At 40.6% G+C, this 25626-nt stretch overlaps 2 long non-coding RNA genes across 4 annotated transcripts in view; both read left to right on the top strand.

The window, feature by feature from the left end:
* The window catches only part of LOC104006326 (uncharacterized), a 351098-nt gene that overhangs the window by 26354 nt on the left and 299118 nt on the right, over positions 1–25626 (top strand). The gene's annotated exons all lie outside the window — the stretch shown is intronic.
* LOC104006325 (uncharacterized) lies at positions 5645–12618 on the top strand. The gene is made up of 3 exons (XR_679999.1): positions 5645–5722; positions 11580–11640; positions 12133–12618. It is a non-coding gene; the product is annotated as an uncharacterized LOC104006325 (long non-coding RNA).

Genomic DNA, 25626 nt, shown 5'->3' with positions numbered 1-25626 from the left:
TTGGCTACTTTCAAAGGTGGGATGGTGGTCTTTCATTCTATAGCCCTTATTATTTTTTGATTCTAGTGGACATTTAGATAATGCATGTAGACACACAGGTGACTATGGCCACTACTAATTCTCATACTAGTAGTGGTTGGTGAGTGCCTTGGACTGCACTCGGTTTGTTAAGAATATTCTTGGACCTAAGGCTGGCTTGGATATAACACTGCCTCCAGTGGTGAGATGGAGGAGGACAGTGGACACGTCCCCACACCTACACTGCTGAAGATCTGAGCCAAGCACACACTTCTGCTTTACCTTCTGCAGGTCAGTTCCTTGTGAGACAGGTGGTTTGACTCCCAGCTCTGACAGGGAGATAAGTTTCTAAATTGGGGCAAGCTACTTAATCTTCCCGTCCCTCAATTTCTTTATCCTCAAAATGGTATGAGTGCTTATTCTGTATAGTGTTGTGAGGATTAAGTAAGTGAACTCAAAAGCATAGTAATGTTTTACCAGCATATCGTAGATGCTAGATAAATATTGATTATTCTAAGTTCTATTGATAATGTAGTTGTTAATAATTAGGTCTTTCAATGTCTGTCCAAAAAAAATATATGTTAGCATGCACATGGAGGGACACAGCATAGGGGGACCAAATAGTAGGTGAAGCTTGGAGTCCCATTCCATCAACCAGTCAGCACCAGGGGTGCTGCTTATGAGAGGACAGCAAAGACACGATGTGGGGCAGACTGGGGGCCTCAGAGCTTCACTGTGGGGAAAAGTGGGAATGGCTGCAAGATGTCAGCCCCAGGAAGAAAGCCAAGTTGAGGCCCAAAATGTGTTTAGTTAGCTTCGTATAAATGAAGCTTAAACTTAGAAAACATGTTTTTTTTTTTTTTTTTTTTGCACAATTGTTTCCTCTGTGATCTGACATTAAGTGTTAAAAGTACCATGGACCACCCTACTCTGGCACAACTATAAGCCATGTAGTAGGAGAAGCCTCTTAGGAAGAAGGTTTGTTTTGACACTGTTTGAAGGGAGATCTGACTAGTTCCGAGTAAACATCAAGCCTTTTCTGTTGCTAAAGCTGAGTTTCAAAACCATTTGACAGCTGAGGACAGCATGTATTTTCAACTTAGAACTTGGAAATCACTTTATTATAATTAGGTGTTTTGGGTGCTGTGACAGCGCCAATTGCAGTGTTTCTGTGTTTAAGACAGGACCTGCTCCAGGGATAATTGTCATAACTCCTTCAGCAGGCACACTGCCTTTGGTGTCAAAATATGTTTTTAGGAACACTTAATTTATATAATATTGACAAATAGGCTATAACCGTCAATGAGAACTGTGTGTTTTAAATTAACATGCCATATAAACAGCTTACTATACAATATTTGAACAAGTTCAAATATGAGTACTTATTGGTCACATTTTCTGTGTGATACATACTTTGAGTAAAATCAGGTATTCCCCATAGAAAAATAATGATGGAATTTTTATAGTTTTAACTACTTACTAATCACATTGCATATTTCAGCGAAGAGTTTTATGTTACAGAGAATAAAACATGTGGGACATAAGGGATGTTTTTTCCTCTTTATTCTCAGAAGTTTAACCAATTCTGGGCAGCTTCAAGAGGATCACTCTGTGAACAGTATGCTGTTGTGAAATAAAACACAGCAGTATTTTTTTGATCCTAAAAGTGCAAACATCTTCTATTTTAGAATCCATATCAACATTTCAAAAGCATGTTTTTGAGCAATTCAGGAAGAACTTGTTGAATAAAAGGATAACAGACGAGGCAACAAATTGCCAAAGAAAATTGGATCCAGTTTTGGAAAGAGTCAAGCAAACCTCTAGTTGAATATGTGGGATTAGAAGAATAACATTGGATGTGAAGGGTCTCCAAGAGTTGGTTTTATTGCATCCCTGCTTAGGCCTTCGCCAGGCATATTCCAGAAAATTGGGGCACACATGGTCTTTGAATTGCAATCTGACCGATGGAAACCTGATCCGGGGACTTCTTCCTGGAAAGATGATATTGGATACACCCCATTCCCACTTCCAAGTCACATGGTTAAAGTAACACCGGGCAGAACCCTCCCTTCACCACATCTCCGTCACCCACTGCAATTGCTGTATGACCTTTTAAATCAATGACACCCAGTGATCAGGACAACACAAGAATCAGGATTGATTTAAATTTACTTGGACCTAAGCACACTCCTCTCAACACCTTTTCTCCTTCGGGGTGATATAAATGCTTTTACACATCCATACACACATACGTAAAATATCCACAACTGAGGTTTTCCTCGTTGGTATTGAACTTCCTTACAGCTTTCTGTAAAATAATTTGTAAATGTCATACTTTTCAGTTAACCCTTATTTTTACATTTGATTATAAAATAATCTCTTTATAGTTTCAATGTATGGGGATAAGTGATTTTGGGAGTGAACATTAAAGGTTTGCTGAGAATGCATCAGCAGCTGTTTCTTGACCCCAGTGCTGTTCTACCTTCTTCCCTTCCCTGTGTGTCTTGCAGGTGAAAACATGTAGCTTCAGGTATCTATCTGGCATTGTTTGTATTTTCCTTTGGAATAGAGTAAAATTGTTTTGCTTTCACATCTATACTATCTGCCTCATGTCTAGTCTCTCAAACTCTTAATTAGAATATTGACAAACAAAATCTGATTTACAAAATCAGAGATTTACAAAGTCTGATTAATGCTGAGGTTTGGGTACATCGAGGAAAGGTGAGTAGCCCGTTCTGATATTCAGTGGGGACATGACAACCATGGAAACCGTCTCTGCGATGCAGCCCAACAGACATCAGCAAACCTGTTCTTGAAAGCCGGGGTCACTATTTTGGAATCTATCCTCCACTTGTTTACTTTTCAGAGCAATGCTAAAAGCCTTGAGTTTGCAAGGCTCAATGCTCTCCCTGGAAATGCTAGGGCCAGGGTGCCTAAAACAAGGTCGTATAGAGAGCAGAGTGTAAGCTCTGCCGGCTTGTCTCACATCATGTTTAAGGCTAACAGAAGCCAGAAATGTACACAATTAAACTTGCCGGAGCAGGGAAACATAATTAAAGGACACTCCTTGAGAACCATGAGTTAAAGATCACCTTTTAATTGCTTGCCTGCTGGGAGAGATGAGAATGAATGAGGTTGTCACCATTTTCCGGTCAATCTTGTATGTTCCCTTTTCATAATTGCTGTAGGAAGATTCCAGGTTGAATTCAGGAGGCTGCTTCCTTGTCCCTTCGTTAGGAGGAGCCCGTCATTCTCTTGTCCTTCTGCCTGAGTTTGCAATCCCTGTGACCAGCGCCTTCTTACCCCAGCCTTGTCACACTCTCTGTGTCTTACCCGCATCTGGAAATTTACCTACAGGAGAGCCAGTCAGTCAAAATCAACAGTGACCCCATGCCTTCTCCTGTAGTTTTCTCCTTTGGTCTTGTCTGTGTTCATTCCAGTTTTAGAGTAGCATTTGTGATAGCAAGGGATGGGGCCCACCCAGCACTGGTATCGTGGGTGAAGTCTCATGCACACGGATTGCTTTATGCGAACAGTTGATTTGAATAAAATTTGTCTAATTCTCAAAGCCTGTGTACTAGTCTAGTGGTCAGCAAACAGTAGCCCACAAGTTACACTTGGCCTACTACTTGCTTTTTTAAGGTCCTGGAGCTAATAATCACTTGTATAAATTTTTTAATGGTTGAACAACAACAAAAACAAAAACAAAAAAATATATTTTTTGCCATGTAAAAATTCTAGAGAATTCAGTTTTCAGTGTCCATGAATAAAGTTTTATTAAACTCAACAATGCACATTGGCTTAGGTATTATCTGAGGCTGTGTTGCAGCAGAAATGCAGAGCTGAGTAGCTGCCACAGAGACAGAAGGGGCTGGGATGCCTGAAATGTTTACTGCATGGTCCTCTGCAGAAGACACTTGCCAACTCCTGGTTCAGTAGAGCTGGGATCATGAATTTAAACATTTGCAAAGGCCAGTGGAGTCCAGTACAGCATGGTGAGCCCACAGTGGCCCGGAGAGCCCGCCCAGCTCAGCCTGCTTCAGCCGATGGCAATCCCGTGGGAAGCTTGGTGTAGCTGGACTCACATGTTTTCAAGAAAAGACAGTGACCATCATTTTTGTGTGATTTTTTAAAATTTAAGCACTGTGTAGGGGACACCAGATATATCTGCCCTCCCTGTGTGTGTGTGGATTGCCAAATAGCACTCTGCCCCACTCCAGCTGCCCGCAGGACTGGGGCCATGGGTGAGGCTCCTGCTCAGGCTGGCTGGCAATCTTCAGTGCTAAGAAAGCAAAACTGAAGGCTGTAACTACGGAATGAGAATACAGATCTTGCCTTAGCCCCTCCACATGTGCAGTGCATTTTTGCAGTTTTCACTGAAGAAGTTCCACCTGGTGTTTTCAAACTGTTAATGAATTAGAGCTAGTTCTCAAGAATACCACTGATACAAGTATGTTATTAGTACAATTATCAAGTCTGCTCGTGTCTAAACCATTTAACTAAAGATTATTCTTGTCATAAAGAGCACTATCACTTTCAGTTGGACATCATAGAATGTTGAATCCAAGAGAGGAATTACAATATCAATATGGTCCTATATTTATATACACGTTTAGTTGACACTCAAATAGTTGATTGAATAGATGAGTATTGAATGAAAATATGTGGACATATAGGTACACACATATATAAACTTTTCATATATATTTTTATGTGTATATTTGTCATACACTCACACCTGCCCACCCCAACACAAATACATACACACACACACACACACACACACACACCTCAAAAGAGGGAAAGAGAGACAGAACGAACACAGGCCATCATCACATGAAATGTTTGGAGCGCAGCTCACACTGGATGTTTGTAGAGAGATTTCAGTCCACGCCACCACCCCACAGGTGACCCTGCTATGCCAGTGCAGTGCCCAGCCTGTGCTGGGAATGGCTGACTTCCCACTACAAGGATTCTGTTACAGAAACATATCAGTAAAATGGGCAGGCTACCCTGAGACCCTCCCCTGGCCATGCCAGCCCCATGTCCCCAGCTTCTCTGTGGGGATTGGACCACAGTGGGAACTGAAAAAACGTCACCTATCAGAATCATTTCCCAGCGGCTGTGGAAGGGAGGCTCCAGGACTTGCTCTTCTTTCCGACGCATTTCTGAGTGGCATTATTCACAACAGGGACAATGGGGCCAGGCAGAAGGGCATTCTGAGAGGGCAGCTGGGTGGGCTTTGTGGTGATGCGTCTGGCCTGAGTGATGATAGCGCATCCAAGTGGAAGTAAGGTGAGCAAGTAGGAAGGTGCGTGTGAGCACCTGCTCAATCCCTACCCTTCAGTCCCGGCCCACTGGGAAGAGGCAGCCGGCTGAGCGCGGGCAGGTGAGGAAAGTAGGCTGAAGCCAGGGTAGGGTGAAGTGCCTGGGGTAAGAGAAGAAGAAGGGTGGGGGCTGGCAGGGGACTCTGCATTTAAGGCAGGATCAGGGAGGAGTTTCTGGCAAAGGTCTTGTGAGAAAGCAGGGCACAACAGTGCCATAGCAACAATGAGGGGGTGGCCACCAGAAGGCATTGGCAATGTCTGTCGGGTCACAGCTTGGGTGGGGGTTGAGGGGTGAGAGAGGGGCTCTTGCTGGGCCTGCAGAGGAGAGCAGGTGCATTTTCAAGAGAGGAGATACCCATAAAAAATTCAGGAAAAAGGTATATATATGTATATATATATATTTTTTCCCCCCCCAGAAGTTTGGCCATGAAGGAAAGAAAAAAATGCAGCGTGGAGTTCCACTTGGTGTGTGTGTGAGTTTGTGAGCACGTTCGTGAGCAGATCCGCACGCTTGTTTAGTGCTTAGTTGATGAAGAAGTGGGGAAGGCTGAGGTCCCACACATTTGGCTGCACCACACCCATGTGTTCCCAGAGACAGGAGACTGCCATGTATCAGAAGGCAGACAGCAGAGCAGTCCAAGAAGAACGCGGGGCCGAAGCCATCCCTCCAGCCCCACTATGTCCAGATCAAGGCCTAGCTCACCTGGGAGAGCTCAGAACACTCTGGTCCACAGACCTCGCATCAGTCAGACTCATGTTAGAACACTGCCATTCAAAGCTCTTACGCTTCTCTGGGCTTTAGATCGTGTTGTTCAAAATCCGTGTCCAGTACCCATGTTCATTGATTGAACACACAGAATGGTTTCCAGGTTGAAATGGCTGTTGGGTGGTTCCATGGCAATACAAACTGGCAACTGAGTGGAGCACAGAGTCATTCTTCCCATCCACTCTGGAGACTTTCACCACGGCTTTCCCGGCCTCTGTCCCTAAGGGGTGGCTTGAGTTAGAACCCTTGTGTCACGCAACCTGGGATTGTGGTCTTTCTCACTCTGCCCTGTCTTGTAAACCTTACATTTGTGTGCATGTGGTGTGTTTGTGTGTGTGCAACTGATGTTAACTTTGCCATCGTTTGAAGTTTTTATTTGGAGATGGGGGCATATACAGCAGATACTTCCGTATTTACTGACAGGGTCCTTGTGTGTTTTACTGAGGGCTGCCTCTCAAGCAAGAGTTATTTTATTTGACAGTTGGTTCTGAGATTTCATCTTGATTTTTCTGAATCAACCCATACTATATTACGCTTAACATGAAGTCAGAGTACCCCAAAACCAAACATATCAGTGTTTTAATGTTTTCAGTAATCTCTGAGTAGCTTAAGTTTTCCTGTCTCAAGAAGAATGGGCAACCTTGTTTAAAGGCATCACCACTGATCCACAATGTGTAGGAGAAGTCACTGTGTGCCTATCTGCTCATCACTCTTCTTCCTATCTGTGTATGCCCAAAGCTCCCCTGTGCATTGCTGCATGGTTTCCCAAGCTTACAACACTGCTTCTAGGAGCTGCAGCCCAAAGGAATCACCTTATCAGTCACTCACCAGGCGCTGGCCCAGTACCGAGGATCCTTTCCCCACTCTCTGCTGACTGCCACATGGCTGGTTCCCTCTCCCAGCCTCTGTCTAGGGTTTACTCTGGGTTCTGGTGGAATGTATCCTCTACTTACCTTCTAGAATTGCTCTTGGGTCCTGCTTTTTAAAAATAAATTTTGTGAAAGTATAATTTTGCAAACAATACAATACACACATATTAAGTGTACATTTTGATGAGTCTGAAAAATGTGTACACTGCTGAAACTACTCCACTTCATGATACAGAAAATTCTCATCATCGCAGAGGGTTTCCTGGGGCCCCTTTCCAGTCAATCCCCATCCTTCAGCCCCAGCCCAAAGCAGCCACTGATTGACCTTCTGTCACTACAGATCAGTTTTTCCTTCCTTGTGCTTTGTGTAAATGGGATTACACTTTTGTGTCTGACTTCCTTTGTGCAAAATAGTGCATTTACTATTCATCCATATTGTTGTGTGTCAGTAATTCACTCTTTTCACATGCTGAGTGGTATTACATTATGTGGATGTGCAAGAAGGTCTATTCATCTGTTGATGGATATTTGGTTTGGCTCCAACTTCCAGCAATTATAATCAAAGTTACCAGGAGCATTCGTGCATAAGACTTTGGGTAAATACCTAGGAGCAGAATTGCATGAACATGTGGTAAGAGAGTGTTTACCTTTATAAGAAATTACCAAACTGTTTTCCTAAGTGGCTGTACCATTTCACACTTCTACTAGCTAAGTAGTTGCTCCACACTCACAAAAAATAGTGTCAATCTTGTCTAATTTTAGCTGCTGTAATGGGTGTATGGTGGTATCTGACTATGATTTTAATCTGCATTTCCCTAATGACTAATGTTGAGCATCTTTTCAAGTATGTATTGGCTATGCATATGTAGTTTTTGGTAAATTTTCTGTTTAATCTTTAGCCCCCTTCTTTTATTAAAATTGGGTTTTATGTCTCATTATTGAGTTGTAAATGTTTGTACTTATTCTGAATATAAGTAATATGTCAAATATACATAGTGTGAAAAATTTTCCCATTTGTGGATTTGACTTTTAATTTTCTTATTGATGTATTTCAAAGAGCAGAAATTTTAATGTTCATGAATTTTATAATTTTTTACTTTATAAATTTAAGCAAAAACAGTTTAGATTTTAAAAACAGTTTAGATTTACATAAAAGTTGCAAAGGGAGTATAGAGAGTTCTCACATATCCCCCACCTATCTTTTCTCCTATTATTAGCATATTACATTAGCATGGTACATTAGTCAAAACTAATGAATGAATATTGATACGTTATTATTAATTAAAGTTGCTACTTTATGTAGTTTTCCCTGAATGCGAATGTCCTTTTTCTGTTCCAGAGTCCCAACCAGGGAACCACTTTGTGTTTTATGTTCATCTCCTTTGGCATCTCTTAGATGTGACAGTTTCCCAAACTTTTCTGGTTTTGATGACTTTTATAGATTTGAGAATTACTGGTCAGGTATTTTGTAGATGTCCTTCACCTGGTATTTGTCTGATGTTTTACTTATGACTAGCCTGAATCTATAAGTTTTAGGGAAGAAGACCTCATTTTATTATTTAGTTTTCTTTTAGGTTTTGTGCTTTTGGTGTCCTAAAAAATTTTGACTGTGATAAAATAAAATAAATTTTTCTTCTTGTATATTTTTGTCTAGAAAATTTATATTTTGGCTTTTACACTTGGGATTATGAAGCATTCTGAAATAATTTTGTATATGGTGTCAATAAAGGGTCATAGTCTTTTTTATGTGTGATATGGATATTTATTTTTACAACAAAACTTATTTAAAGAATATTCTTTCTCCATTGAATCACCATCGTACCTTTAAAAAATTATTTGACTATATATAAGGAGTCTATTATAAAACTCTGTTCTGTTTCATTAATTTATAAGTCTATTCTTATGCCAATAAGATACTATCTTGACTCTTATAACTTTATAATAAGTCTTGGAGTCAAATAAGATAAATACTTCCACATTGTTCTGCTTTTATAAAAATTATTTTGGCTATGCTAGGTCCTTGAATTTCCACATTCATTTTATTTTTATTTTTTATTTTTTATGCCTATTATTTTATTTTGAGTTCTGGGATACATGTTCAGGATGTACAGGTTTGTTACATAGGTAAATGTGTCCCATGGTGGTTTGCTGCACCTATCAACCCATCACCTAGGTATTAAGCCCCACATGCATTAGCTATTTATTCTGATGCTCTTCTTCCCCCTGCCTCCTCACCCCTGACAGGTTCCAGTGTGTGTTGTTCCCTTCCCTGCGTTAATGTGTTCTCATTGTTCAGCTCCCACTTATAACATGTGGTGTTTAGTTTTCTGTTTCTGCGTGAGTTTGCTGAGGATAAATGCCTTCCAGCTCCATCCATGTCCCTGCAAGATATGATCGCCTTCATTTTTATGGCTGTATATTATTCCATGTACCACATTTTCTTTATCCAGTCGATCATTGATGGGCATTTGGGTTTATTTCATGTCTTTGCTATTGTGAATAGTGCTGCAGTGAACATATGCATGCATGTATCTTTATAAGAGAATGATTTATATTTCTTTGCATATATACCTAGTAATGGGATTGCTGGGTCAAATGGTATTTTTGTTCCTAGGTCTTTGAGGAATTGCTACACTGTCTTCCACAATGGCTAAAGTAATTTACATTCCCACCAACATTGTAAAAGTATTCCTAGTTCTCTGCAACATCACCAGCATCTGTTGTTTCTTGTCTTTTTAATAATTGCCATTCTGATTGGCATGAGATGGTATCTCATTGTAGTTTTGATTTGCATTTCTCTAATGATCAGTGATGTTGAACTTTTTTTCATGTTTGTTGGCCATATAAATGTCTTCTTTTAAGAAGTGTCTGTTCATGTCATTTGCCCACTTTTTAATGGGGTTGTTTGTTTTTTTTCTTGTAAATTTGTTTAAGTTCCTCGTAGATCCTGAATATTAGACCTTTGTCAGATGGATATATTGCAAAAGTTTTCTCCCTTTTCGTAGGTTGTGTGTTCACTCTGATAATAGTTTCTTTTGCTGTGTAGAAGCTCTTTAGTTTAATTCAATCCCATTTGTCAATTTTTGCTTTTGTTGCAATTGCTTTTAATGTCTTCATCATTAAATCTTTGCCCATGCCTACGTCCTGAATGGTACTGCCTAGATTTTCTTCTAGGCTTTTTATAGTTTTGGGTTTTACATTTAGGTCTTTAATTCACCTTGAGTTAATTTTCTGTACAAGGTGTAAGGAAGGGGTCCAGTTTCAGTTTTCTGCTTATGGCTAGCCAGTCTTCCCAGCACCATTTAATAATAGATAGTCCTTTTCCCATTCCATGTTTTTGTCAGGTTTGTCGAAGATCAGATGGTTATAGACGTATGGTCTTATTTTTGATATCTCTATTCTGTTCCATTGGTTTATGTATCTGTTTTTGTACCAGTACCATGCTGTTTTGGTTACAGTAACCTTGTAGTATGGTGTGAAGTCAGGTAGCGTGATAGCTCCAGCTTTGTTCTTTTGGCTTAGCGTTATCTTGGCTATATGGGCTCTTTTTTACTTCCATATGAATTTTAAAGTAGATTTTTCTCATTCTTTGAAGAATGTCAATGATAGTTTAATGGGAATAGCAATGAATCTATAAATTACTTTGGGCAGTATGGCCATTTTCATAATATTGATTTTTCCTATCCATGAGCATGGAACGTTTTTCCATTTGTTTTTGTCCTCTGCTTTCCTTGAGCAATGGTTTGGTTCTCCTTGAAGAGACCCTTCACTTCCCTTGTTAGCTGTATTCTAGGTATTTTATTCTCTTTGTAGCAGTTGTGAATGGGAGTTCATTCATGATTTGGCTCTCTGCTCGTCTATTGTTGTATAGGAATGCTAGTGATTTTTGCACATGGATTTTGTATCCTGAGACATTGCTGAAGTTGCTTATCAGCTTAAGAAGCTTTTGGGCTGAGACAGTGGGGTTTTCTAGATACAGGATGATCATGTCATCTGCAAAGAGTGACAGTTTGACTTCTTCTATTTTTTTTTTTTTTTTTTTGAAGGCGTATCTCTCTGTCACCCAGGCTGGAGTGCAGTCATGCGATCTCGGCTCACTGCAACCTCTGCTTCCCGGATTCAAGCGATTCTCCTGCCTCAGCCTCCCGAGTAACTGGAATTACAGGCGTGTGCCACCACGCCTGGCTGATTTTTTTTTTTTTTTTTTGTATTTTTAGTAGAGACGGGGTTTCACCATGTTGGCCAGGATGGTTTCGATCTCTTGACCTTGTACTTCCTCTCTTTTTATCTGAATACCTTTTGTTTCTTTCTCTTGCTTGATTGCCCTGGCCAGAACTTCCAATACTATGTTGAGTAGGAGTGGTGAGAGAGTGCATCCTTGTCTTGTGCCAGTTTTCAAGAGGAATGCTTCCAGCTTTTGCCCATTTAGTATAGCATCACATTCATTTTAAAATCACCTTATCAGTTTCCACAGAAATTTCTTCTGGGAGTTTTCCTGGGATCCCATTGAATCTATAAATCAGTTTTGGAGAAATGTCACGTCATAATAAAAAACGCTACTTTACATGATTTTAAGTTTTTTTTTTTCTTTTTTGACAGAGTTTCACTCTTGTCTTCCAGGCTAGAGTGCAATGGGGCAACTGCAACCTCCACCTCCCAGGTTCAAGCAATTCTCCTGCCTCAGCCTCCTTAGTAGCTGGGATTACAGGCACCTGCTACTGCGCCCAGCTAATTTTTGGATTTTTAGTAGAGACGGGATTTTGTCAGGTTGGCCAGGCTGGTCTCAAACTCTTAACCTCAGGTATCCGCCTGCCTCGTCCTCCCATAGTGTTGGGATTACAGGCATTAGCCACCACACCCGGCCAATTTTAAGATTTTTAACAAATTTTGGGGGATGCATTTTATGGCCCAGCATATGACTTATCTTTTTGCATGTTCCTTTTAAAATACTTTTTTTCCCTTTTAGTTTTGAAGTGACTTTTGCTAGCTTTAGAATTCTACATGGACTATTTTAGCACTTTAAATATGCTGTTTCATTGTTTCCTGGCCTGAAGAGTTTCTCATAAAAAGTCTGCTATAATTGCTACTTTTTTTTCTATACCTATTGTGTGTTTTTCCTCTGCCCAATTTTAAGATTTTCTCTTTATCTTAGGCTTTCGTACATTTTGCTATGAGTTGTCTTGCGGTTTTCAATGTGGTTTTCTATATGGTCCATTGATCTTCTTGGAGTGTCTTCTCTGGATACAACTACATACCCTGATATATCAGCGAGGACTGTCCAGTCTGCTCATAGGAAGTTGTGTGACTCCAAAGCCTGGACCTCACAGTTCATTCATCAATCTCTGCCATACTTGTGGACTTTCATCCCACTATGATATTCATGTCATAGTATTCGGCAATGCTCAAGAGTATCCCAAGAAATAACTGTGTTTTTATTCTGTGTAGCTTGGAACCACCTTTTCTATATTGTGGTTCAAAATGTTTCTCCATCTATAAAATTGAGAAAATAATATGTCTCATCTCATTTGTTCCCCTTTTGTCCCCACGGATCATAGTCCTAATACACCTGTAGTTCAATATCTGAAGAGGATTCTTTTTCATATATTTTGTACAATTTTCTAGTTTTAAATTTGGGCATGTTGGAGTTTTCAGGGTGTGCCTAACAAGATTTTTGCTAAAACAAAAGTATCAGTGCTGTTCATAGGATTTAAATATAATACAGGCTCTTATAACATAATATTCGAAGTGTCCAAGATACAATCCAAATCTACTTGACATAAAAGGAGCCAGAAAAATCTCAACTGCAGTAGAAAAGACACGGAAAAGATGCCAACATCAAGACAATAGAAATGTTGGCATTACCTGACAAAGACTTTAAAGCAGCTCCAAGAAATAATCATGAACTTTTTGAAACAAATGAGAAAATAGAACATCTGGGCAAATAAATGGAAATTACAAAAAAAGAACTCAGAAATTTTAAACTGAAAAATGTAATAACAGCAACCTTAAGAAGCCCGACTAGATTAAAACATTAACTATGACTCAGGAACCTATAAGAAGGCTTTAATATTTATGTCATCATAGTCCCAGAGAAGAAGAAATTTGGTGTTAAAAAGCATTTCAAGATATAATAGCTGAAAACTTTCTATGTTTAGTGACAGGCATAAATCTACAGATTGAAAAAATTGAGTGACTCTCTAATAGAATTAAACAAAGGAAATCCATGTCAACACAGCATCATAATAAAGATGAATGCCTGAAACAAACTAAAGTAAGTGCCCAGTTAAAAATCATGTATTACCCATGTGGGAATGATTAGAAAGATATGTGGATTTTTCATCAAAAATGATGGAAGTCAGAAGGAAGAGACAGAATATGTCTAAAGTGCTGAAGGGAAACAATTGCCCACCTTAAATTCTATATCTAATGACCACTTTTCTCAGCAATGAAGGCAGAATTAAAATATTCACAGATGAGACAACAAGGAAGTTTGTTACTAAAAGACTCAATCTAAAATAATTGCTAAGAAAGTTTTCAGCAGATGGAAAATAATACTTGAATGTATATTTGACCACCAGAATGAAGAAAGAACAGCAGAAATGGTAAATGTTAAGTAAGTGTAATATATTATTTTTCTCTTAAGATCTTTAAGATATATTTGATGCTTGCAAAAATTATAAAGTTTTTCTGGTGGGATTATTAATATATGAAAACAACTATAATATAAAGGCAGAAGTTATAGTCTTTATGGTTGTAAGGCAAAATATTGATTCTAAATAGACAGTGAAAAATTCAGTACATATATTACAGTCCCCAGAGAAACCCTAAAAAATTACACACACACACACACATACATACACACACACATATGTGTATGTATATATGTATATGTTCATATATATGTATGTGTACATGTATTTACAGAGAGAGAAAAAAATTGCAATAGATGAACTAAAATGAAATATTAAAATAATGCAGATAACCCAATAAAAGCAAAAAGGCAAAAGCAGATAGGACAAAGAAGAAACAAATAATAAAATGATAGACCTAAATCCAAATGTATTAATAATTACCATAAATATGAAATGATCCTAATATAAGAATAAAAATACAAAGTTTATTGCAATTGATATAATTTATATGCTATCCATACAAACTCACTTCAAAAATGATAATATAGGCAGATTAATGGAAAAGAATGGAAAAAGGTATATCATGAAAACTCTAACTAAAAGAAAGCTAGAGTATCTATATTAAAATCAGAAGAATTAGACTTTAGAGCAAAGAAAATGACTGTGCTAAAGAGGGACATCACATAATGATAAATGAATCAATTATTTAAGATGATGTAACAATATGAAATATGTATGCACCTAACAACATGAAGCAAAACACAGCAGAACTAAAAGAAAAAATAGACAAGTGTGCAATTCTAGTTGGGCCTATTGATATTCATTGTTCTGTAGTAGATAAAACTTTTATACAGACCATTTTATACAGAAAATCATCAAGAATATGAAAGATCTGAGTAACACCATTAGCCAACTGGACCTAATTAATATTTAAATAACATTTTATTCAAACAAAATAATACACATTCTTTTCAAATGTACATGTAACATTCACAGAGACAGTTCGTATTTCTAGTCATAAAAATGTAATTGAATTTTTAGACCATAATAAAATAAAACTAGAAATATTTAAGAGAAAGATAACCAGAAAATATCTAAATATTTGGAAATTAATCAACATAATTCCAAATAATTCATGGAGAGAAGGAGAAGTCCAAAGAACTTCAGAAATATTTTAAATAAAAAGAAAATAAGATTATGTCACATTAAATTTGTAAAATACACTTGACACATTTCTTTGAGGAAAAATATATAGCATTAGAAGTATATATAATAACTTTCTTAAAAAAGGTTTTAAATTAAGGCTTCATGCTGCTTCTTTGAGGAGCTAGAAAAAAAAGAGCAAAATAAACACAAATCAATGAATGACAGATCCCAATAAAAGAGCAGAAATTCATGAAATTAAAGACAGAAAAACCATAGAGAAAAGTGAAAAAAAATCCTGAAAACTGGTTTTTTGAAATGGTCCATAAAGTAGACAAACTTGTAGCTAGATCAAGAAAGAAAAAAGATAGAAATTACACCTTACAGACATTAAAGGGATAATAAGCTGTTACAAATGACTCTACACTAAGAGTATCAACAATTTTTTAAAAAGTCAACTACACAAAAATATAAAAATTACTTCATCAAAATTAAAAACTTTGCTTTTCAAAAGTTAATGTTAAAAGAATGACATACAAATATGGACTGAGAGAAAATCTTTGTAAAACACATACCATATCTGGCCATGGACATGTATCCAAAATACATAAAAAAGTCTCAAAACTAAACAGTAAAAAAATGAGCAAAATATTTAAACAGACATTTCACCAAAGATATAAAAAATTAAATGACCACATAAAAAGATATACAATATCATTGATTGACCAGTAGGGAAATAATAATAAAACTAAGATGAGATACCGCTATGCATCTATTTGTAGGCTGGAATAAAAATAGTCACAATTTCAAGTGCTGGTGAAGACCTAGAGCAAATGAAACATACATTGCTGATTGACATGAAGAATTATACAGATTATCTGGACAAGAGTTTGGAAATTTCTTGTAAAGCTAATGATTTATTAACCACATGATCCCGTAACCCCAACCCTGGGCATTTAGCCTAAAGAAATGTAATTTGTGTTCACACAAAAATCTGCACAGATTTATATATATATATATATATATATATATATATATATGTACATACACACACACATATGTATATATCAATTCATATATCTGTGTATATATATACATATATGTATATATAAATCTACATATACATGTAGATACTTTTATATATACACTTTCATATGCACTTTTATTATATACATATATACTTTTATATATAAACATATATTTTTATATATTAGTTCTATGCTTATATATATAAACAACTTTCTTTGTAATATCTGCACAATGGGAGCCTCCCAGTGCGCTTCCACAGGTGGATTAATTTACCAGCCCTGGCACACCCCATGCCAAGGAGCTACCCAGCAATAAAAAGGCAGGTGCTCTTGTAGGATCAGCTTGAGTGAATGTCAAGGACGTTCTACTGAGCGACAGAAGGCAGTTTCCGAAGGTCACATACTGTGTGACTTCATTTATATTCATGTGATACTCTCAAACAGACAAAAGGATCATAATGATAATGATATGGTGATGTATCAGTGGTTGCTAAGCATCGAGGGTGAAGGGGAAGGTGCAGTTCTGAGGGGACGGACAGCACAAGGAAGTTTCTGTGATGTGATGGACTGTTCCGTGTTGTGGTTGTGGTGATGCTGGTACCCATCTGCACATACGCATGCCACTGTAGCGCACAAAGGCCAATCTTACTCACCATAGTTTAAACATGAAAACTAAGGAAAAAGAGACGAAACGACCAGTAACAGAGAAATAGGCAGATGATGACAATGCCACTTGCTGGGATAGTAAAATAATAACAGATCGTGCCAACGTGATAAAACACATAATAATAAGTAAAATGAATCACACTGAACATTATGTGTTATATTTAATCTTATGTAAAATGTTCATGTGAATAAAAGAAATAGACAAAGTGATAAAAGGTAAGTTCCTTTTGTCTGAAGGAGAAATGACTGGTTTACAGGCCCTTTGTGACCCTCCCAGTCTTTCCTTCCTCGGTCGGTCTTGCTGGTGTCTGTTTAACAAGAGGATTATGGATGATTTTCTCTCACTTTTTTTTTTTCTAGAATTGCTGTAATGATGGAATTTAAGGGTACACCAGTGAAGTGCCTCTTATAGAAGCTCAACTTAGGACAAAAATGAAGATATTTGTGTAAAGTGAGATATGATATATGAATTAATAATTGTATAATGGACATTTTAACAGAAAACAGTAATATCAGGAAAAACTGAAGTCATAGTTCTTTATCTAAGGAGTATGTGACAAAAGCACACCTGTATTTTTTAAAATTTCAAATTAGTAGATGGAATAAAATTCCTACCTTATTGCAATAGATGTTTATTTCTTCTGGTAGGAGACAAAGGGGCACGGGCCATTTAGTGTCAGATGGCAATAATTTATTTATCAATTGCAGCTTATGTGATGTTTCAAAATGTCAGATATTCAAGAATCTCCCACTCGCAGGCTTTGGGAGGAGATACAGTCAGTATTAGTCAAAATGCACTTTGCATCCTGAGACCTCAGGGCAGACCTGTGATTAAAACATTTTCTGAGCCACAAAACCTGCAGTGGCTACAAGGTTTTATTTCTTGTTAGAGGAATAAATAATCCTGCCTGGTGTTGCTGAAGTTGTACTTGGAGTGGTGCCTGCCTGTGTGTGCGTGAACACACACACACCCCACACATGTATAATGAGCTCTGCACGACCACGTCTGCCGCCCAGCGATCATAGAGCCAGAGCTGGGGACGAAGGCGCGGGAACATAAATTAATTCAGATCACCAGAATCAAAGAGTGCACAGGAAAGCATCTGTTTGGGCTAGAGGCTAAGTCTACAAAAACTAAACCAAACCAAAAACAAACAAACCCCCACAAAGCACAAACATGGGCACCTTCAGGAAGTTCAGTGTCGGGTCCGAAGGGGAAATCGCTGGTTTACAGGCCATCTGTGACCTTCCTGGCCTTCCATTCCTCGGTCAGGCTTGCTGGTGTCTGTTTAACAAGAGGAGTGTTGTGACCCATAATTGCGGCAGAGCCCCAGCAGGTTGCGAGTGGCTTTCTGAGCCGGGCGCCCAAGCAGCCTCCATCTGCTGCAGCCTCCCGTGCCTCCCATGGGGCAACCGGGCTAATTTTTCAGTCAATTAGCAGAGGGCTGCTTTTGTTCTGCCCGCTCACCCCCTGGGCTCTGCTTACACTCGAGCCGGCGTTCAGATGGGGTGGGTTTGGAGAAGCATATTGTGTTGGTTTTTTCCATGACCCTGTGACATTGTCGGGCAAACGTTATCTCGGTAATCTCAGCGATTTGCTGAAAAGCTGGGCCGGGCTCCACTTTCATCGCTGTTTCTGAGTGAGTGAGTGTGTGTGTGTGTGTGTGTGTGTGTGTGTGTTGTGTGTGTGTGTAGGGGGGAAGCTAGGAATGAACTGTTTTAGATAAGCCATGTATTTTATAACTCTGTATGTCTTGTCTCAAGTTTATTTATTAAAAAAAAAGAGTTAGTCACCATAACTAGCACAAGGTGGGGGTTGAACTGATGTGGAGATTTATTAGGTAAAAAAGAGTTAATTTATTCAAACCTGCCAGAAATGGTTTAGTTTTTGTCAGTCCTAGAAGAAATTGCAGATCCAGCCTTGGGGACTTCTGGACAGGAGGTTATCTAAGTCTCTGAAGCCCTCTGGAAAGTTCAGGGGCCTTAGTCTCTTCTTGACTCAGTTTCCCTGGCCAAGATGGGAGGGAACAGGGTGTGGGGGGCAGTCGGCTTGCCTAAGAGAGCCCACAGGGATGCAGACCTAGGCTCCCTTCCCTCCTTGCTGCACGGTGGGGAGACCCCAGTGTGCTTCCCCAACTTCTCCTGACTTAGGAAGGCACTGCCCCTGGCTCCCTGCCATCCTCTTTCCTTTTCCTTGGCTAGCTGGGAAAACACACCTAGATTGCCAGCACTTTGCCTTTTCCGAAATCACCCCGCAGGGAAGGAGTCTAAAGTGTTTTTACTGAGATATTTCTGCATTGACGATGCATCTCATGTGGGTATCACACAGACAGCAGCCTTCTCCTCTTAAAGTCTGTGATTCTGAGTCATGCTTTGTTTCCCATTTTCCTGCAAAAATAAAAACTATCCTTTCTATTAGGATTAAAAACGGTTGGAGTCCAACATAGAGTCTGGATTTTCATTTTTCCAAGAAAATACGACCAGAGAAAATCTACTCCTGAAATCTGCCTCCCTCCCTGGCCAGAGGTGTATGGTTTTTCCACTGCCAGATACGTGTGATGTGGCTTCCTCTAATGTCTTGGAATGGTCCAGCCCGAGTGTTTCCTGCAGGCCGGTCCGGGCTCCCTCTGCCCTCCCCATGGGATTTAATCCCGAGAGCCTCCAGGCCGGGCTGAATGGGTTAGGGTCCCTGCCCCACGCACCACCTTGCTTCGAGCCTTCCTGCTGGTGTCAAGTGTGTTCTGCTTCTCCCACCTTTCATCTGCCCAGCCTCTGGGCTGGATCTTTCTATAGTTAATAAATATACTTTTTCTCAGTGTTAAGCAATAAAATATTCACTGGGTCTGAGCTGGGGTTAACAGATTTCTGAAAATTTCATTGCATGACAGCCTGTCCTGCATAATCCCCTCAGCTGTCTCATGTTCCGGGGCAGAAATGATCTTATGTGTCACTCTAATAGTCTAGAATTACACTTGTATCACTGTCGCCGGCATATGGGGCTGTGTATACCCCTAGGCCCAGCTCCCTCTCTTTCATGGCTTTTAAAATGATAGCATTTGGCAAAGCGAGCTCCGACAGAAAGTGCACTCTTTCCAGGGTGGTGACAAAGGGGCCACCAGAGGCCTGACCGCAGCGGCCAATCGCGGCGCTCTTGACCGGGTAATGAGAGGGGCTCCTCGTCTTAATAACGCCCAGTGCCGCAGGAGAGAGCCGGCCTCCACTTAATTATACAGTCCTCATCTTAAGTGCTCTGGCCACCCGGGGCTTCAGCTGTGCAGGCCCGCTCGGGGGCCTCCCTCCCCCACCAAACATATTGATCGCTGGACAGTCAATGGGGCCTGGAGGGCTCAAGGTAGATAATGCAGAGGAAGCAATCCCCTTGCTCAGCCACTTGGAGAGGAGGGAGAGAGAGAGGCCGGGTGGGGGCAAGACAGGAGAGAGGGAAAGAGACAGAGAGAGAGGGAGAGAGACAGGGAGAGAGAGAGGGAGACAGAGAGGGGGAGAGACAGAGACGATGATAGAGAGAGACAGGGAGAGGGAAAGAGAGAGACAGAGGGAGAGAGACAGAGATGATGATAGGATAGGGAAAGAGACAGGGAGAGGGAAAGAGACAGAGATAGAGGGAGAGAGATAGGGAAAAAGGGAGAGAGAGGGAGAGGGGGAGAAAAACAGAGAGGGACAGAGACAGCGAGAGGGAGAGAGAGAGATAATGATGATAGAGAAAGGGAGAGGGAGAGAGACAGGGAGACAGAAAGAGAGAAGGAGAGAGACAGGAAGGGGGAGAGACACAGAGACAAAGGGGGAGAGAGAAAAATAGGGGAAGAGAGAGAAGAGGAGATGGGGAGAGAAGGGTGTAGAGAGACAGAGATGTGGGGGAAGAGGGAGGAACAGAAAGAGGGAGAGAGAAAGACAGGAATAGAAGGAAAAGAGGAGAGAGACAGGGAGAGAGAGACAGAGAGAAAGGGAGAGCGAGAGAGTGAGAGAGGGGCAGAGAGGCAGAGAGGTGGGATGGGGGTTAGAGTGAGTGTGCCAGGGCTGTAATAGGGCAGAGGGCACATGTGCCCAGGCATCAGCGTTATGGGATGCCCCCAAATTTTTTTTCTCCGCTCAAAGCCGTTTATTTAATTGAAATGGGGAGGGGAGATGGTAAAAAGGGGAGGGAAGGAAAGTTGACGGTAAAACTAGCAGGGCACCCAATTTTTAGAACAAGAAAGGAAGACATTCCAGAGAAATGGAACATAGGCCAGGCCCAAGCGTTTCCAGCTCTGTGATAACATGGGCAGCGGGAGAGACCTGTGTGCACTGGCTGAGGGAGAGTGCAGAACCCAATGTGTGATGATGAAGAGGCCTTTGTCACTGTCCCCAGCGATGACAGCTGAGGACTCAGGGCGATGTCCACCGGCCCTGGGGCAGAGCGTGGGGCTACAGAGCCCTGTGTCTTCTCTGCCCTCCCCCTTCCTCCCCTCTCTGCCTCCCTGGGGGTTCAGCTCCCTCTCCAGAGGGCAGACTCTGTGTTCCTGTTCAGGGAAGCTGGAGCCCACTGGAGCTTGCCGCTGAGTGTACACTGTTGTTCTGAATGAAGCCAAGGCAGGTCTACCTAGACAGGCTGATTTTGGGTTGGATGGTCTTGCACCATTGGTCCTAACATGTTAAAAGGCTTTGCTGTCATGACGCAACACCCTGAGAGTAGGTCTGGCCAAAGGCCCGCGCACTGAGCGCGTTCACTCTGGGTATTGGGTGGGAAACACAGTGACTCTTTGCAGAAACAAGTGCGTATCTCAGCAGTTCCTCAAGGTCAGCCTTTCTTTGCAAGAAGGTGCCATGTTCTGGATGCCTGTTCATCGAGCTGTCTCTTGCTAAGCTGCATTTTCTGAAGTTGTAGCCTGATACCTTCTCATGGCGTTCGCTCTGCTGATTCAGTCCACGGTGATGTCTGTGGGTCCCCACATCACATCAGCTTTGAGCCGCTGCTACCGTCTCTTTTCTTCCAAGTCGGTAGAGGGCTAAGTTCCCCTGAGAGTCAGTGTCTGGTCCATGCTGGCTGGAAGCTGCCAGACAGTGCCTTTGGGTGTCATCCAGAGATGATGTCCTGCTAAGTGGTGCAAAGCCACTGCTGATGTTTGTTAGAGCTTTTGGACAAAAGCAGAAACAAAGACATAAACAAAAAAACAGCAGTGACAAAATGCTGTACCCAGCATGCATGCTCCATGTCCATGTTTCCTGGTGTGGGTTGGAGTTGCCCTTACTGACCTGGCCAGACTTAGACGGTGGAGGTTATACACTCACAATTGATTTACAAAAATTATGGTGAAATTCACATAGCATAAAATTAGTCATTTTAATATTTCTATTTATTTATATATTTTTGAGTTAATGTCTTGCTTTACCACCCAGACTGGAGTGCGGTGATGCAGTCGTGGTTCACTGCAGCCTCATTCTCCTGGGCTGAAGCGATTCTCCTGTCTGGATCAGCTGGGACTACAGGCATGTGCCACCATGCCAGGCTAATTTTTAAATTTTTTGTAGAGATAGAGCCTCCCTATGTTGCCAAGGCTGGTCTGGGCTCAGGGGTTCCTCCCATCTCCATCTCCCAAAGTGTTAGGATTGCGCTGCTTTCAGAAAGAAAGAGAAGAAAAGAGAGGGAGAGAAGAGTGTAGAGAGACAGAAATGTGGGAGAAGAGGGAAGAACAGAAAAGAGGGGGAGAGACAGAAAGAAAGGAGGAGAGAGAAGGGAGAGAGAGAGATAGAGAAAGTGAGACAGAGTGAGTCAGGGAGAGCACATGCCTCTCGTTCAGTTGTGGGCTGCTATGCCCGGCCACAAATTTAATCATTTTAATGTGTACAGTTCAGTGGCATCTAGTATATTCACAGTGTTATGCAAACCTCACCTCTATGGAGTTCCAAAGCCTTTTTCATCATCCCAAACTAAACCTCTCTGGCCATTAAGCAATTTCTCCTCATTTCCCCCTCCCTCAGTGCCTGGCTACCTCCAATCTGCTTTCTGTTTCTATGGATTTACCAATTCTGGATGTTTCATGCAAATGAAATGATACAATGTGTGCCCTTTTGAGTCTAGTTCCTTTCACTCAGTGTATGTTTTTGAGGTTTGTCATGTTGCACCATGTATCAGTACTTCTTTTCTTGCCCAAATTTTATTCTTTTTTATGGATGGAACACATTTTGTTTACCCATTCATCAGTTGATAGACATTTCATTTACTTATACCTTTTGACTACTCTAAATACTGCCTCTGTAAACATGTGTGTACATGCCTTTGTTTGAGTACCTATTTTCAACTCTCTTGGGTGTGTACCTAGCAGGAGAAGTCCTGGATCATGTGGTAATTGATATGGTTTGGCTGTGTCCCTACCCAAATCTCATCTTGAATTGTAGCTCCCATAATTCCCACCTGTTGTGGGAGGGAGCCGGTGGGAGGCAATTGAATCATGGGACCAGTTTCCCCCATGTTCTCGTGATAGTAAATAAGTCTCACGAGATCTGATGGTTTTGAAGGAGAAACCCCTTTCACGTGATTCTCATTCTCTCTTGCCTGCCACCACGTAAGATGTAACTTTGCTCCTCATTCACCTTCTACCATGATTGTGAGGTCCCCCAAGCCATGTGGAACTGTGAGTCCATTAAACCTCTTTCCTTTATAAATTAACCAGTCTTGGGTATGTCTTTATCCGCAGCATGAAAATGAACTAATACAGTAATTCTGTATTTAGCTTTTTGAGGAGCCTGGAAGGGAATATTGATAGCCTCCCACCTTGCCGGCTCTTATTAAGGATAGACTTCTGCAGTGTTTCCCTCGATGCTCTCAGGTCAGTGAAAGGCCCCATCCACTCGCACTGCCCAGACGCAGACTGAGCTGTGGCTGTTGGCTCTATTTGGCGTCAGCATTTAGGTGTAGATTCCTCAATCCACTCCAGGAATAAATTAACTTCTTGTAGTCCTAGGGCCTGAGAAAATTAGACGCTTGCACAGTGGCAGATTCACTACCTGCCTTGTGATGCTCTTCTAAGAGTTGTGTGTTGAGGACGTGGGCATGGGAGGGCTGTTCATGGCTTGTGTCACTAAAGGCGAATGTCTGTGTTGGAAAGCCAACAGGAACAGAGCCTGTAGGAACTCACAGCAAACGCTTGCATTGTAAAGTTAAGGATGCATGCTGAGGCATAATTTACGTCAAGATACAATCCCCACAGCCCCAGGATAGCAGTGTAGCTCTGCTAGGCTGATGTGCAGGATTTGTACTATGGCCCTTAAGTCATTAAAATTTTCCTGCAATCTGGAGGATTTTGTAGAGTGGTTTGTTTAGCTGAATTTCCGCCCCCCTCTCCCGGACGGTAAGAATTATATCATTATTTAATCATAAGAATCGTAACTCTGGCCAATTTAATTTTGGTGCCATGATTAGATTTTAACAGGTGTCTGTAAAATTCAAACTTTCATGCCTTCAGATGCTGAAGATTAAACTATTGTGCTTAGCCGTTTTATCAAATGAGACATTGCTCTTACAGCCGTTGCAGAGTGCATGCTGTTTTTTGGCTGTGTCCTGCTGAGATCAATGCTGAAATTTTTATGCATAAAAAGAAAGTGATAGCCTAGATACAAAGTGTGACAATACCATCATGAAGGCGATTTTAACCAGCAAGCTAGAATGTGCACTTCAGATGGGTGTCCTCCCTCCACACTGCCTCGCAGGCAGTCTCTGCCTTGCTCCGGGGTCACAGCCCAGATGCTCCCAGTGTTTCCAGTTTTCCTCTTGGAATTGCCTTAAATTCCATAGCACCTCATTACCTTTGAGGATGTTTTAGACTCTGAAAAATACCAAACTTTCTGATTTAAGATGGTTGAAAGGGAAGTTTGAGCAACTTAATAGAATGTGGGGTGTGTGTGCACATATGTGTAGTGCATTATGTGTGTGTATTTGTGTATAGTGGGTATATGTGTATATATGCATGTATAGTGTGTGTATATGTGTATGTGCAAGTGTGTGCACATGTGTAGTGTGTATAGTGTGTATATGTGTATTTGTGTGTACTGTGTTTATATGTGTATTTGCATGTGTGTGCACATGTTTAGTATGTGTATTATGTGTGTGTATTTGTGTATAGGGTCTATAAATGTATATATGTCTGTATAGTGTGTGCATATGTGTAGTGTGGATATTATGTGTATATGTGTGTATATATGAGTGTATAGTGTGTGGACATGTGTATGTGCATTGTGTGCATGTGTAGTGTGTATTACAGTGTGTATACATGTATATATGAGTGTATAGTATGTGTATATGTGTATGTGAAAGTGTGCATATGTGTAATGTGTATTATAGTGTGTATATGTGTATATATGGTGTATAGTGTGTGTATATGTGTATGTGCATGTGTGCATATGTGTAGTGTGTTATTGTGTATAGTGTGTGCATATGTGTAGTGTGTGTATTATGTGTGTGTATAGTGTGTGCATGTGTAGTGTGTGTATTATAGTGTATGAGTGTATAGTGTGTATATATTTGTATGTGCACATATGTGCATGTGTAGTGTGTATTATAGTGTGTAAACATGTATAGATGAGTGTATAGTGTGTATATGTGAATGTGTGTGCATATGTGGTGTGTGTATACATGTCTATGTGTAGATACATGTATATATAGTGCATATATGTATACATGTATATATAGTGTGTATACATGTGCATGTGTATGTACATGTGTGTGCATATGTGTAGTGTATTATGTATTTGTGTATAGTGTGTATGCGTGTATATATGTGTGTATAGTGTGTATAAGTGTATGTACATGTGTGTGCATGTGTGTGTTGTGTGTACACATGTGTATCCTGTGGATAAAAGAATGATGCATCCTGGGTCTGACTTTTTGTAGCTCACCCATGGGCAGAGTGGCCCCCAATTGTCCCTGAACATCAGCACCAGGAAGCAGTTGGGCCAGGGGAGGCACCACAAGCCACTCTCCTCAACTTCCATCACAAGGAGCCTGGTGCAAAATAGGCAATCAATAAATGCCTGCTGTGTGCATGAATATGAGTGCCTGCAATGCATTTGATACACAGCTAACAAGTGTTACCTCCAGGATGTTATTTCTTAAAACTGTCTTGATACTTTACAACCAAATCTTGTGTAATGGTAAAAGTACAGATATGTGTAAAATAACTAGTC

The sequence above is a fragment of the Pan troglodytes genome, chromosome 4 (assembly GCF_028858775.2).
Source record: "Pan troglodytes isolate AG18354 chromosome 4, NHGRI_mPanTro3-v2.0_pri, whole genome shotgun sequence".
NCBI classification, from domain to species: Eukaryota; Metazoa; Chordata; class Mammalia; order Primates; family Hominidae; genus Pan; species Pan troglodytes.
This window is presented reverse-complemented; position numbering and strand designations above follow the sequence as displayed.